This window comes from Triticum dicoccoides, chromosome 3A (genome assembly GCF_002162155.2).
Source record: "Triticum dicoccoides isolate Atlit2015 ecotype Zavitan chromosome 3A, WEW_v2.0, whole genome shotgun sequence".
Classification (NCBI taxonomy): domain Eukaryota; kingdom Viridiplantae; phylum Streptophyta; class Magnoliopsida; order Poales; family Poaceae; genus Triticum; species Triticum dicoccoides.
The window spans coordinates 469,906,342-469,918,782 of record NC_041384.1 but is presented as its reverse complement, the minus strand read 5'-3'; positions in this window follow the sequence as shown (position 1 = coordinate 469,918,782).

Here is a 12,441-nt window from a genome sequence, read left to right as displayed (position 1 = left end):
AGAGGAAGCCATCTAGCTAATAACTATGGACCCGAATGTCTATGGTAAAATACTCACACATCATAGGAGAGGCTATGGTGTTGATGTACAAGCCCTCCGTGATCGATTCCCCCTCCGGCGGAGCTCCGAAAAAGGCCTCAAGATGTGATCTCTTGGGTACAGAAGGTTGTGGCGGTGGAAATAGGGTTTCGTGGTGCTCTTGGATGTTTTCGGGGTATATGGATATATATATAGGAGGAAGAAGTAGGTTGGTGGAGCTGCGAGGGGCCCATGAGGGTGGGGGGCAAGCCCAGGGGGGCACGCGCGCCTCCCTGCCTCGTGGCCACCTCGTTTCTTTCTTGACGTCTACTCCAAGTCCCCTGGATCACATTTGTTCCAAAAATAACTCTCCTGAAGGTTTCATTCCGTTTGGGTTCCATTTGATATTTCTTTTCTGCGAAACACTGAAATAGGCAAAAAAAAACAACAATTTGCACTGGGCCTTGGGTTAGTAGGTTAGTCCCAAAAATAATATAAAAGTGTATAATAAAGCCCTTAAACATCCAAAACAGATAACATAATAGCATGGAACAATCAAAAATTATAGATACGTTGGAGACGTATCAAGCATCCCCAAGCTTAATTCCTGCTCGTCCTCGAGTAGGTAAGTGATAAAAACAGAATTTTTGATGTGGAATGCTACCTAGCATAATTCTCAGTGTAATTTTCTTTATTGTGGCATCAATATTCGGACCCAAGAGATTCAAGACAAAATTTTAATATTGACATAAAAATAATAATACTTCAAGCATACTAACTAAGCAACCATGTCTTCTCAAAATAACATGGCAAAAGAAAGTTCAGCCCTACAAAACCATATAGTTTGGTTATGCTCCATTTTCGTCACACAAGAATGCTCTCATCATGCACAACCCCGATGACAAGCCAAGCAATTGTTTCATACTTTAGTAATCTCAAACTTTTTTCTACTTTCACGCAATACATGAGCGTGAGCCATGGATATAGCACTATGGGTGGAATAGAATATAATGATGGGGGTTATATGGAGAAGACAAAAAATGAGAAAGTCTCACATTGGCATGGCTAATCAATGGGCTAGGGAGATGCCCATCAATTGATGTCAATGCAAGGAGTAGGGATTGCCATGCAACAGATGCACTAGAGCTATAAATGTATGAAAGCTAAACAAAAGAAACTAAGTGGGTGTGCATCCAACTTGCTTGCCCACGAAGACCTAGGGCAATTGACGTAGCCCATTGTTGGAATATACAAGACAAGTTCTATAATGAAAAATTCCCACTAGTATATGAAAGTGACAAAACAAGAGACTCTCTATCATAAAGATCATGGTGCTACTTTGAAGCACAAGTGTGGAAAAAGGATAGTAGCTTAGTCCCTTTTTATTTTTTTATTTTTTTAGCCTTTCTTTTTTTATTTGGCCTTCCCCCTTTTTTGGGACAATTCTCTATTAATGATGATCATCACACTTCTATTTATTTACAACTCAATGATTACAACCCGATACTAGAACAAAATATGACTCTATATGAATGCCTCCGACGGTGTACCGGGAAGGGCAATGAATCAAGATTGACATGTATGATAAATTATGCATGGTGGCTTTGCCACAAATACAATGTGAACTACATGGTCATGCAAGGAAATATGACAATGATGAAGTCTGTCATAAATGAGACGGTGGAAAGTTGCACGGCAATATATCTCGGAATGGCTATGGAAATGCCATAATAGGTAGGTATGGTGGCTGTTTTGATGAAGATATAAGGAGGTTTATGTGTGATAGAGTGTATCATATCACGGGGTTTGGATGCACCAGCGAAGTTTGCACCAACTCTCAAGGTGAGAAAGGGCAATGCACGGTACCGAAGAGGCTAGCAATGATGGAAAGGTGAGAGTGCGTATAATCCATGGACTCAATATTAGTCATAAAGAACTCACATACTTATTGCAAAAATCTACAATTCATCAAAAACCAAGCATTACGCGCATGCTCCTAGGGGGATAGATTGGTAGGAAAAGACCATCGCCCATCCCTGACCGCCACTCATAAGGAAGACAATCAAAGAACACCTCATGTTTGAAATTTGTTACACAACGGTTACCATACGTGCATGCTACTACACTTGCAATCTTCAACACAAGTATTTCTCAAATTCACAACTACTCAACTAGCACAACTCTAATATCACCATCTTTATATCTCGAAACAATTATCAAGCATCCAACTTCTCATAGTATTCAACGCACTTTTTATGCAAGTTTTTATTATACCAATCTTGGATGCCTATCGTATTAGGACCAATTTTATAGCCAAAGTGAATTACCATGATTTTCTAAAGGACTCTCAAAATAATATAAGTGAATCATGAGAGATCAATAATTTCAATAAAATAAAACCACCACCGTGCTCTAAAAGATATAAGTGAAGCACTAGAGCAAAATTATCTAGCTCAAAAGATATGAGTGAAGCACATAGAGTATTCTAATAAATTCTGATTCAGGTGTGTCTATCCCAAAAGTTGTGTACAGCAAGGATGATTGTGGTAAACTAAAAATCAAGGACTCAAATCATACAAGACGCTCCAAGCAAAATACATATCATGCGGGAATAAAAATATAGCCTGAAGTAAAGTTACCGATGGACGAAGACGAAAGAGGGGATGCCTTCCGGGGCATCCCCAAGCTTAGGCTTTTGGTTGTCCTTGAATTTACATTGGGTTGCCTTGGGCATCCCCAAGCTTAGGCTATTGCCACTCCTTATTCCATAATCCATCAAATCTTTACCCAAAACTTGAAAACTTCACAACACAAAACTCAACAGAAAATCTCATGAGCTCTGTTAGTATAAGACAAAAACCACCACTTAAGGTACTGTAATGAACTAATTATTTATTTATATTGGTGTTACACATACTATATTCCAACTTCCCTATGGTTCATACCCTCCGATACTAGCCATAGATTCATCAAAATAAGCAAACAACACACGAAAAGCAAAATCTGTCAAAAACAGAACAGTCTGTAGTAACATGTAGGTTTTGAATACTTATGTAACCCCGAAAATTCTGAAATAAATTGGTGGACATGAGGAATTTGTCAACCTAATTGCACTCTCCAGTAAAAAATGGCAGCAAATCTCGTGAGCGCTAAAGTTTCTGTTTTTTACAGCAAGATCGCAAAAACTCCCCCCAAGTCTTCCCAAAGGTTCTACTTGGCACAAACACTAATTAAGAGGATAAAACAAAATCTAAACAGAGACTAGATGAATTATTTATTACTAAACAGAACCAAAAAGCAAGAAACAAAAATAAAATTAGATTGCCTCCCAACAAGCGCTATCGTTTAACGCCCTTAGCTAGGCATAAATAATTTTAATGATGCTCACAAGAAAGACAAGAATTGAAGCACAAAGGGAGCATCATAAAACATGTGACAAGCACATCTAAGTCTAACGTACTTCCTATGCATAGGCATCTTATAGGCAAACAAATTATCAAGGCAAGCAAAAACTAGCATATGCAAGGAAGCAGAGAGAAACAATAGCAATCTCAACATAACGAGAGGTAATTTAGTAACATGAAAATTTCTACAACCATATTTTCCTCTCTAATAATAATTAAATGTAGGATCATAAGAAAATTCTACAAAATAGCTATCACATAAAATATTTTCAACACGATCCACATGCATGCAAAATTGACACTCTTCCAAAATAGTGGGATTAACATTAACTAAAGTCATGACCTCTCCAAACCCACTTTTATCAAAAATTCCATAAGATTGAGTATTCTCCAAATATGTGGGATCTAAAGTTGACACTCTTCCAAACCCACTTTCAATATTATTTCAAATATTATCAATCTCATATTCATCATGTGGCTTAAATAAATTTTCAAGATCAGAAGAAGATACACCCCAATCATGATCATTGCAACAAGTAGTGGACATAGCAAAACTAGCATCCCCAAGCTTGAGGTTTTGCATATCATTAACACAATTGACATTAAGAGAATTTATGATAACATCATTGCAATCATGATTTTCTTCGAAGGAACTATCAAGTATGGGTGCAATAGCAACAATCTTATGTTTAACATAAGGAACTATAGCAAAGTCATCTTCATAAATATTGGCATCATGGCTATAAGAATAGCAAGCATCATGTTCATCAAGGGATATTTCAATCAAATCATCGGAATCATAATTATCTATAGATTCGTGCATATCATTATTTCCTTCCAAAGAAACGGTCATTCTCTCAATAAATTCCTTAACATAGGCATTGTAAGCATAGTTTCATAGCAATATTTAAGTATGTCAAGATTTTCAGATTTGTAGAGAGTAATATCATACTTTTTAATCAAAGAAGCAACTTCATAAGTACCCTTAAAAGTAACAAATTCTTTAGTTTGTTCGATGCCGTAGTAACTATAAACACCCTTTGCATAAAAAGATAAGATTTCATTTTCATTAAAATCACATAGGTAGGGAAGGTGTTTTTTAGGGTTCTTAGAGCAACAAGTAAAACCACAAATTTCACAAAGATTCCAAGCATAACACAGCAATCTGTTTATTTGATCCCATAAGCGTTTCCCTTTTTTAGACAAACGGTGACGCACAAAATGATCATGCTCATCTAAAGATTTCCCATCAACTAGGCTAGTTGGGGTTTCAGCACGGGCGCATAAGGACCGAAGATGATCCAAGTAGAACACTTTAGGTGGATCCATATGAATAGATTTTTAGCGAGCAAAGATGCAAGCAAATTGAAGGCAGGTGGAAACACAAACAAAAAGACATATGGGAAGAGGGCGAAGAAAAGGCAAAGGCGAAGGTGAAGTGGGCGAGAGAAAAACGAGAGGAAAATGGTAAATAATGTAATGTGAGGGATCAGAGTTTGTGATGGGTACTTGGTATGTCTTGACTTGTGCGTAGATCTCCCCGGCAACGGCGCCATAAATTCTTCTTGCTACCTCTTGAGCACTGCGTTAGTTTTCCCTTGAATAGGAAAGGGTGATGTAGCAAACTAGCATAAGTATTTCCCTTAGTTTTTGAGAACCAAGGTATCAATCCAGTAGGAGACTACACGCAAGTCCCTCGTACCTACACAAACAAATAAGAACCTCGCAACCAACACGATAAATGGGTTGTCAATCCCTTCACGGTCACTTATGAGAGTGAGATCTGATAGAGATAATAAGATAAATATTTTTGGTATTTTTATGACATAGATTGAAAGTAAAGATTGCAAAATAAAATGGATTGGAAACTTATATGATAAAAGATAGACCCGGGGGCCATAGGTTTCACTAGTGGCTTCTCTCAAGATAGCATAAGTATTACGGTGGGTGAACAAATTACTGTCCAGAAATTGATAGAAAAGTGCATAATTACGAGAATATCTAGGCATGATCATGTATATAGGCATCACGTCCGCGAAAAGTAGACCGAAACGATTCTGCATCTACTACTATTACTCCACACTTCGACCACTATCCAGCATGCATCTAGAGTATTAAGTTCATAAGAACAGAGTAACGCATTAGGCAAGATGACATGATGTAGAGGGATAAACTCAAGCAATATGATATAAACCCCATCTTTTTATCCTCAATGGAAACAATACAATATGTGCCTTGCTGCCCCTACTGTCACTCGGAAAGGACACCGCAAGATTGAACCCAAAGCTAAGCACTTTTCCCATTGCAAGAAAGATCAATCTAGTAGGCCAAACCAAACTGATAATTTGAAGAGACTTGCAAAGATAACAAATCATACATAAAAGATTTCAGAGAAGAATCAAATATTGTTCATAGATAATCTTGATCATAAACCCACAATTCATCGGATCTCGCCAAACACACCGCAAAAAGAATTACATCGAATAGATCTCCAAGAAGACCGAGGAGAACTTTGTATTGAGATCCAAAGAGAGAGAAGAAGCCATCTAGCTAATAACTATGGACTCGAAGGTCTGTGGTAAACTACTCACACATCATCGGAGAGGCTATGGTGTTGATGTAGAAGCCCTCTGTGATCGATTCCCCCACCGGTGGAGCTCCGGAAAAGGCCCATAGATGGGATCTCTTGTGTATATAAGGTTGCGGCGATGGAAATAGGGTTTCGTGGTGCTCATGGATGTTTTGGGAGTATATGGATATATATTGGTGGAAGAAGTAGGTCGGTGGAGCTGCGAGGGGCCCACGAGGGTGGGGCGCGCCGAGGGGGGCAGGCGAGCCTCCTTGCCTCATGGCCACCTCGTTTCTTTTTTTGACGTCTACTCCAAGTCCCCTAGATCACATTTCTTCCAAAAATAACTCTCCCGAAGGTTTCATTCTGTTTGAAATCCGTTTGATATTCCTTTTCTGCGAAACACTAAAATATGCAAAAAAAACAACATTTTGCACTGGGCCTTGGGTTAGTAGGTTGGTCCCAAAAATAATATAAAAGTGTATAATAAAGCCCATTAAACATCCAAAACATATAATAGAATAGCATGGAACAATCAAAAATTATAGATAGGTTGGAGATGCATCAGCGATTCCGCTGGAGCACGGGTTTTCCCCTTTCCCTTCTTCTTCGGGCGCGGCGCCATAGCGACAAGGAGGACCGGTGACGAGGTCAAAGCTGGGTAGGAAGCTTCTATTTCTACTGAAGGCGAAGAGGCCAGGATAATACACGGCAAGGCAATGCGAGCAGAGATGTGTTGGCAACGGCGGCCGCCAGGCCGGCGAATATCAAGGCTAAGTGGGGAAGTGGGGGCGCCCACGTCTGGTCAATCGGCATGCATCGACTGAGACCGCAGGCGGTTGGGGCCCGCGGAACTCCGTGCTTACCCTTTAGCTTCGCCTTGAAGCCAAGCTCGAGCGCACCTTGGGCTCGGGGGCTAATGTCGGCGTTCTGGGACTGGGGGTGCCCAAAATTGCCTACCTACGGCCCGTGGCGTGGCTCCATCAGCGGCCCTATATGGCCCAGTTCAGCAGCAACAATACAAGACCCTCGCGAGGGGCCGAGCCTCGCGAGGCAGACGACACCAAGACCTCCCTAGGGGGCGGCCTCACTAGGCTGGCTCCCGAGGAGCGGAGATATCAAGGCAAGGAGCACCTCGCGAGGTTCACATGACGTGAGCCATGACGACCAAGGCCAGGCGGGCGCCAGCGGGCATAGTGTGCCAGTTTCCTCTTTGGTGCTAAGGGGGCAAGTGCAGTCGCGGGGTCCCAAGGCATCAGGCAAAGGTTTCCATATCGGTGCAACAAGACCAATACGGCCAGGACGACAGGACGAAGGTCATCGCGGAGCCCGTTACAACGTCACCACCAGAGCCTTTGCAGGCGAAGACTACTTTTGTCAGGATAGCTTGTACTAGTTGTCTCCCTTCAAACTTGGTCGTTGTGTGATCCCTTCCCGCCTAATATTTGGGAAGAGGACCGAGGCCACTATAAATAGTACTTAGCCACCACCATAGGGAGGAGGATCATTCGGACCATCCCTACACCCACCAGCTCATCGAGCTCAAGAACACCTCACCTCCTGAGGCTGTTTGTCTACCGTACTAGCTAATCCTCAGCCCTCAAGGCAATCCACCACAAAGCTGGAGTAGGGCATTACACCGCAAGGTGGCCCGAACCAGGATAAATCTCTGTGTCTCTCATTCTTTGGGTTCGTCTAGCTAGGCGGTGCGATCGTTAGCGAGCGAGTTAGGGAGAGAGTGTTCCTCGTGCGCACCCCGGTGTTCGGACCTCTCAAGGGTCTGCAGAACCCTAGATCCAACATATTCATCGGGCACTTAATCAGTCTGCACACCAAGGATTCTCCATTTCAGTTGAACTGCACAAAAAAAATTGGGCGGTTCATTTTATCAACCGCCTCCTTTCTTGTCTGCAATGTAGAATTTTGGCGAGCTATAGGACCAAGATGAGCCAGTAAACTAGTTGGATGAAAGTAGTGGCCAAGTTGCTCAAACCTCCCTCGGCATTGAGGCCACTATCTCAAGGATAAACCTACAAGCAAATTTCAGATTGTCTGTGCTGCCTCTTATGTACTCCAAAGTTTACTCGTACAAGCATTAATTTTAGCAAGAAGTACCTCCGACTGAACAACATTTACCAGTCTGTACCCTAGGTAATTAAAGTTTGTCCATGGATGATATTGGTTGTGATCTCAATTATTTGGATGCATAAACATACTGAACATGTGTATATCTGAATCTTTTTGTGAATTATCTATGAATATTGTCTTGTGATCTATCAATCATTTGGATGCATAGACATGCTGAACTTGTGTATATATGAATCTTTTGAGTTGTTGATTGTGAATGTTGGCTATGAATATGAACATTTCCTATGAACCTGAGTTTGATACGAATGTTTACCTTTTCTATTGTACTTGTGTGTGAACTTGTTAGTATGTCCACTGTGGGATTTGTGACATGTGGGTGTCAATGGCACACCTTCTTCCCGAGAAAATTATACCTTCTTGTTAGGGTAGCAACGGCGCATCAACTCTTTTTAATCTTTTTGCTCTGTCTTCCCCCCTCCCCTGCTCAACCCCTACCGTAATGTTTTCGGCCTCAAAACAAACATAGTATTGTGCTGTTTGGGGGGCTTGATGAAAAATTGAGTTCTACTTTCTGTAGGTTGGCCCATCCAGCAAATGGGTTGATGGTCCACCACAGACTGGGAGGCTAAAAATACAAGTTGTATGGTGCAGAGGCAAGTAAGAAAACGCCATCGAGAGCCATCCATTGAAAAAAATGCGTCTGATGTGCTTCTTCAGTGGCGCCGTCGGCTTCGCTCCATTCCCCAACCAGCAGCACGGGACAGAAGTTTATTTCCCCTTCGTGCCTGCCGAGGGATTGAAGAAGCGTGGCATCGAATCCAACACCAGTGATGGCTTCTTGTCCAAGTGATTTTTAGATAAGAAATTGCGTGTTTCAGAGGTAGGGCATTTAAATCAACAGGCACTTTTCAAACATGGATAACAGAATGTTGGAAATTTTATTCATGGTAAAAAATGGAACTAACAACAAGTTAACATCATGTTGATCAACATTCATGTATAGCACATCTTCATATGATGCAAAATCCAAAAGATATGATATTTTCAAAATGGCAAGACAATGTTGAGTGTGCGAAAAACTGGTAAACTAGGGACGAAATTTCGGCAAGTGTTAGATATTTTTCAACTACACCAGTTGGAACCGAACCCTGGCAGTATAGCTTTTGGTGAGAGGGCTGCAGCAACTGGGCTAGTGTGGTATGTTCGAAAGAATGAAGGCGTCTTCCCCGGCTCAGTTCTTTCCCGTCTGTGTGCGCTCACCATGGCGCTGTCGTATGCCGTTGTCAACATGCTCAACAAACGAGAGGAATCCGGAGAGGACTGTACGCCGAGAGACTGACAGTGGGGACCCACCAGGTCTAAGCCGTACGCAAGCAAGTGCCGCATTGGAAAAAAATCTTCCTCCTAATTTGTATACTAATGTTGGGGCCCACAGGTTTGTCAACCTTAGTCAATAAATGAACTAAATTTCCTATGAAGACTGTCATGGGGGAGCTTTTTTCAGGGGTATCGGGGATCTTTCATTTTTTTGTTGAGGGAAAGGGGCCTAGGTTTTGTTTTTTAACATGCATAGCCCATGACATACCGAGACAATGGTTTCAACTTATTTTTTGAGTTCCATCATGTACGTAGCGGCCTATGGGCCTCCCAGCGTAGGTTCTACTTTTTCTTAAAGATCGGCATCCCAATGTATTTCTTTAATAAAATGCAGATCTCTGTTCTATTTATCTATATATAAGAATAACTAGGAAATATGCCCGTGCGTTGCTACGGCTCTAGAATAAACATATAATATGTTAGATTTTACTTAAATTTAGTTCCCTTATTCCACCATAAAACATTCCTGTTGAAAAGGAGATAATGTTTGTCATTTACTTTCCAATCATTTTACTTGCATCATCGTTAAGAATTACACGCCAATCTGAGAAAACGTTTGTGCCCAAAAAAATAGTTGATAAACTTTCTTGTATCTTCAGCCATAGATCCTTTACTCATATTTCAAAATCTGTAAAACTGAGCAAAATTATGTGAATTACAAGACGAATTGTACTTATGTGACTTGAGCTTTGGTTGGTTTCACATGCTCATAGTTCTTTAGTTTTCTTGTAAAATAATATGACGATATTTATACTATTCAGGGTTATCCATCCGTCAGATTATTCTTGAAGCTAGCTAGTAATCACCATGAGTTCAGTTGGCGTTCGAAGTAATCACCAAGCCAATCGGCCTTGAGCATCCGGACGTTAGCTGCGAATGACGGACGGCTGGATGGGCTAATGAAGATTATTAAACCTCAGGTTTTGTATGCGGCAGTGCTGCAGGCCTTCAAACAGGGACGCGGCGGATTCAGATATCCTACTGCAGTTGTCGCTGCTCACCAAGGCGTTAGTAGTTCACAGAGTAGTTCAATAGCTCTCTGTCCAGTGCCTGCTCAATACACGGCGATGACGACCTCCTTTGGGCACTCGTAGGCTAGAGAAGAGAGGACCACGGCTGCAGATCGCTCGCGGCGTTGCTCCCGTGCCGCTCGAAGGTCACCAGGTCGGGGCAGATCAGGTGCGCTAGACCTGAAGGACGACAGTGGAAAGGATGGCGCGGGGGGCGACGGTGCTCGCGCTCATGGCGGACACCGGTGGCGCAGCACGCGTAGAAGGTAGGCGGTGGCGCTCGATCTCGCCTAGAGCATAGAGGGGACAGGGGAGCAGGGGGAGAAATCACGAAACGGGAGCAGTGAGTGGTGGTGGCAGCGGAGCTGATGGCACACGGCTCGTGCAGCGCTGGTCGCCTGCGCCGAGGCGGTGGCGTGCCGCGACCGCGCCCAGGCCACTGCACTGCTGCGTGTGCTGTAAGTCAGCGCGCCCGTGCACGGCATGGCATTCTGGTGCGTTGCGTCCTGCTTCGTGCAGGGCCTGGCGGACCGGCTGGCCCTGGCGCACCCGCCGATGTTGGGTACGGCCAGCATGGTGTTCTGCGTCCCACGGTCGTCGTGCCTCCATGGGGCGCGCGGCGAGGTGCTTGCCGGTAGGATTTGTGCCCGCCCCTCAATCTCACCTGCTTCGCCGCGCCACCCCTGACCTTCTCCTGTTCCGCCCGCACCTCACCTTCTTGAGGTGATCAGGAGGGGCGGTGCTCGTGTATTTCCTTTTTATTCAGTCGATTCAGATGGGTGCACCGTAGTCACTGTCGTCGTCGCCGCGAGGCCACGATGCGATCTGCGGCTGCCACAAACCCAAGACAAGGAAGAGACAGGGGCGTCAATGCCAGCACACATGACACACATGACGCCGACGAGAGCACGCCCGCCTCAAGCGCGGCGCTGTCTAGAATCGGTCGACTGTGGAAAGCAATGGCAGGTGAGAGAGGTCAAAAGAGACAGGGCTGAGGGGGAAAAGCAGCGGCGGATCAACTTTTTAGTCCCCACTCGTGTTCGTGCTGGAGACGAACTGCTCCTTTGTGAGCGAGACGGACGGCCACATTGTTTTTTTCTCTTCCAAGTTGATTCCCATAAGGACCGCGGGTTGTACAGAAAATATAGCAGGGGCTTTTTCACAAAAACATGATGACGGTGAATCCGGAGACTCAATCCGTGCTTTATTATTAGGGAGAGATAATGTTGTGTCCAATTTATGTTTTCCCTTCTAACCACATTATATATTATTATTATTATTATTATTATTATTATTATTATTATTATTACTATTATTGTATATTTAATAGAGACTTATATATACATGATAAAAATATCCCATGTCTTATTAACTTATAAAAGTAAATGTTTAACATAAGTTGGCAAGGAAAATCCTAGTTGTTTTTGACTCACGGGCAAGAAAAATCCTGCTGATTACGTACAAAAGCTTGCGAAGATTTTAAGGACCAATGTAATAATAACACGCTCATTTTTGTTTTGAGCAACAACTCACTAATTTGTTAATTTTATATATATAAATGTGTCACTCCGGTTTATTTTTTTGATATTAATTGCTCCTTCTATCCTAAAATTATATATAGAACAAGTCCAGTTAATTCGTGTATTTTAAGAAAGTGCAAATGGGCTGGGATTTCTTAAAAAATATTAAATGGGCCGCATTGACGCAAAATTATTTGTTCACCCAGCCCAGCAAATGGACTGTAAATTCTAGAAAATATGGGTTAAATATATGCCACATTTTTGCAGACTCATAGCTGGGCCAATAGGTCAAAGCCTACCCCAGGTGTTGTTAACTTGGTCAACAAATGATTATGACATCCACAGCCATTGGATTTATATCCAATGGTCGGCATGCACCTTCAATCTCTCATCTTCTTCCTCCAGCGTCGCCGGGACCACCTGCTCCGGCCTCTGGCGGCTAGCGGCTCTGCTTA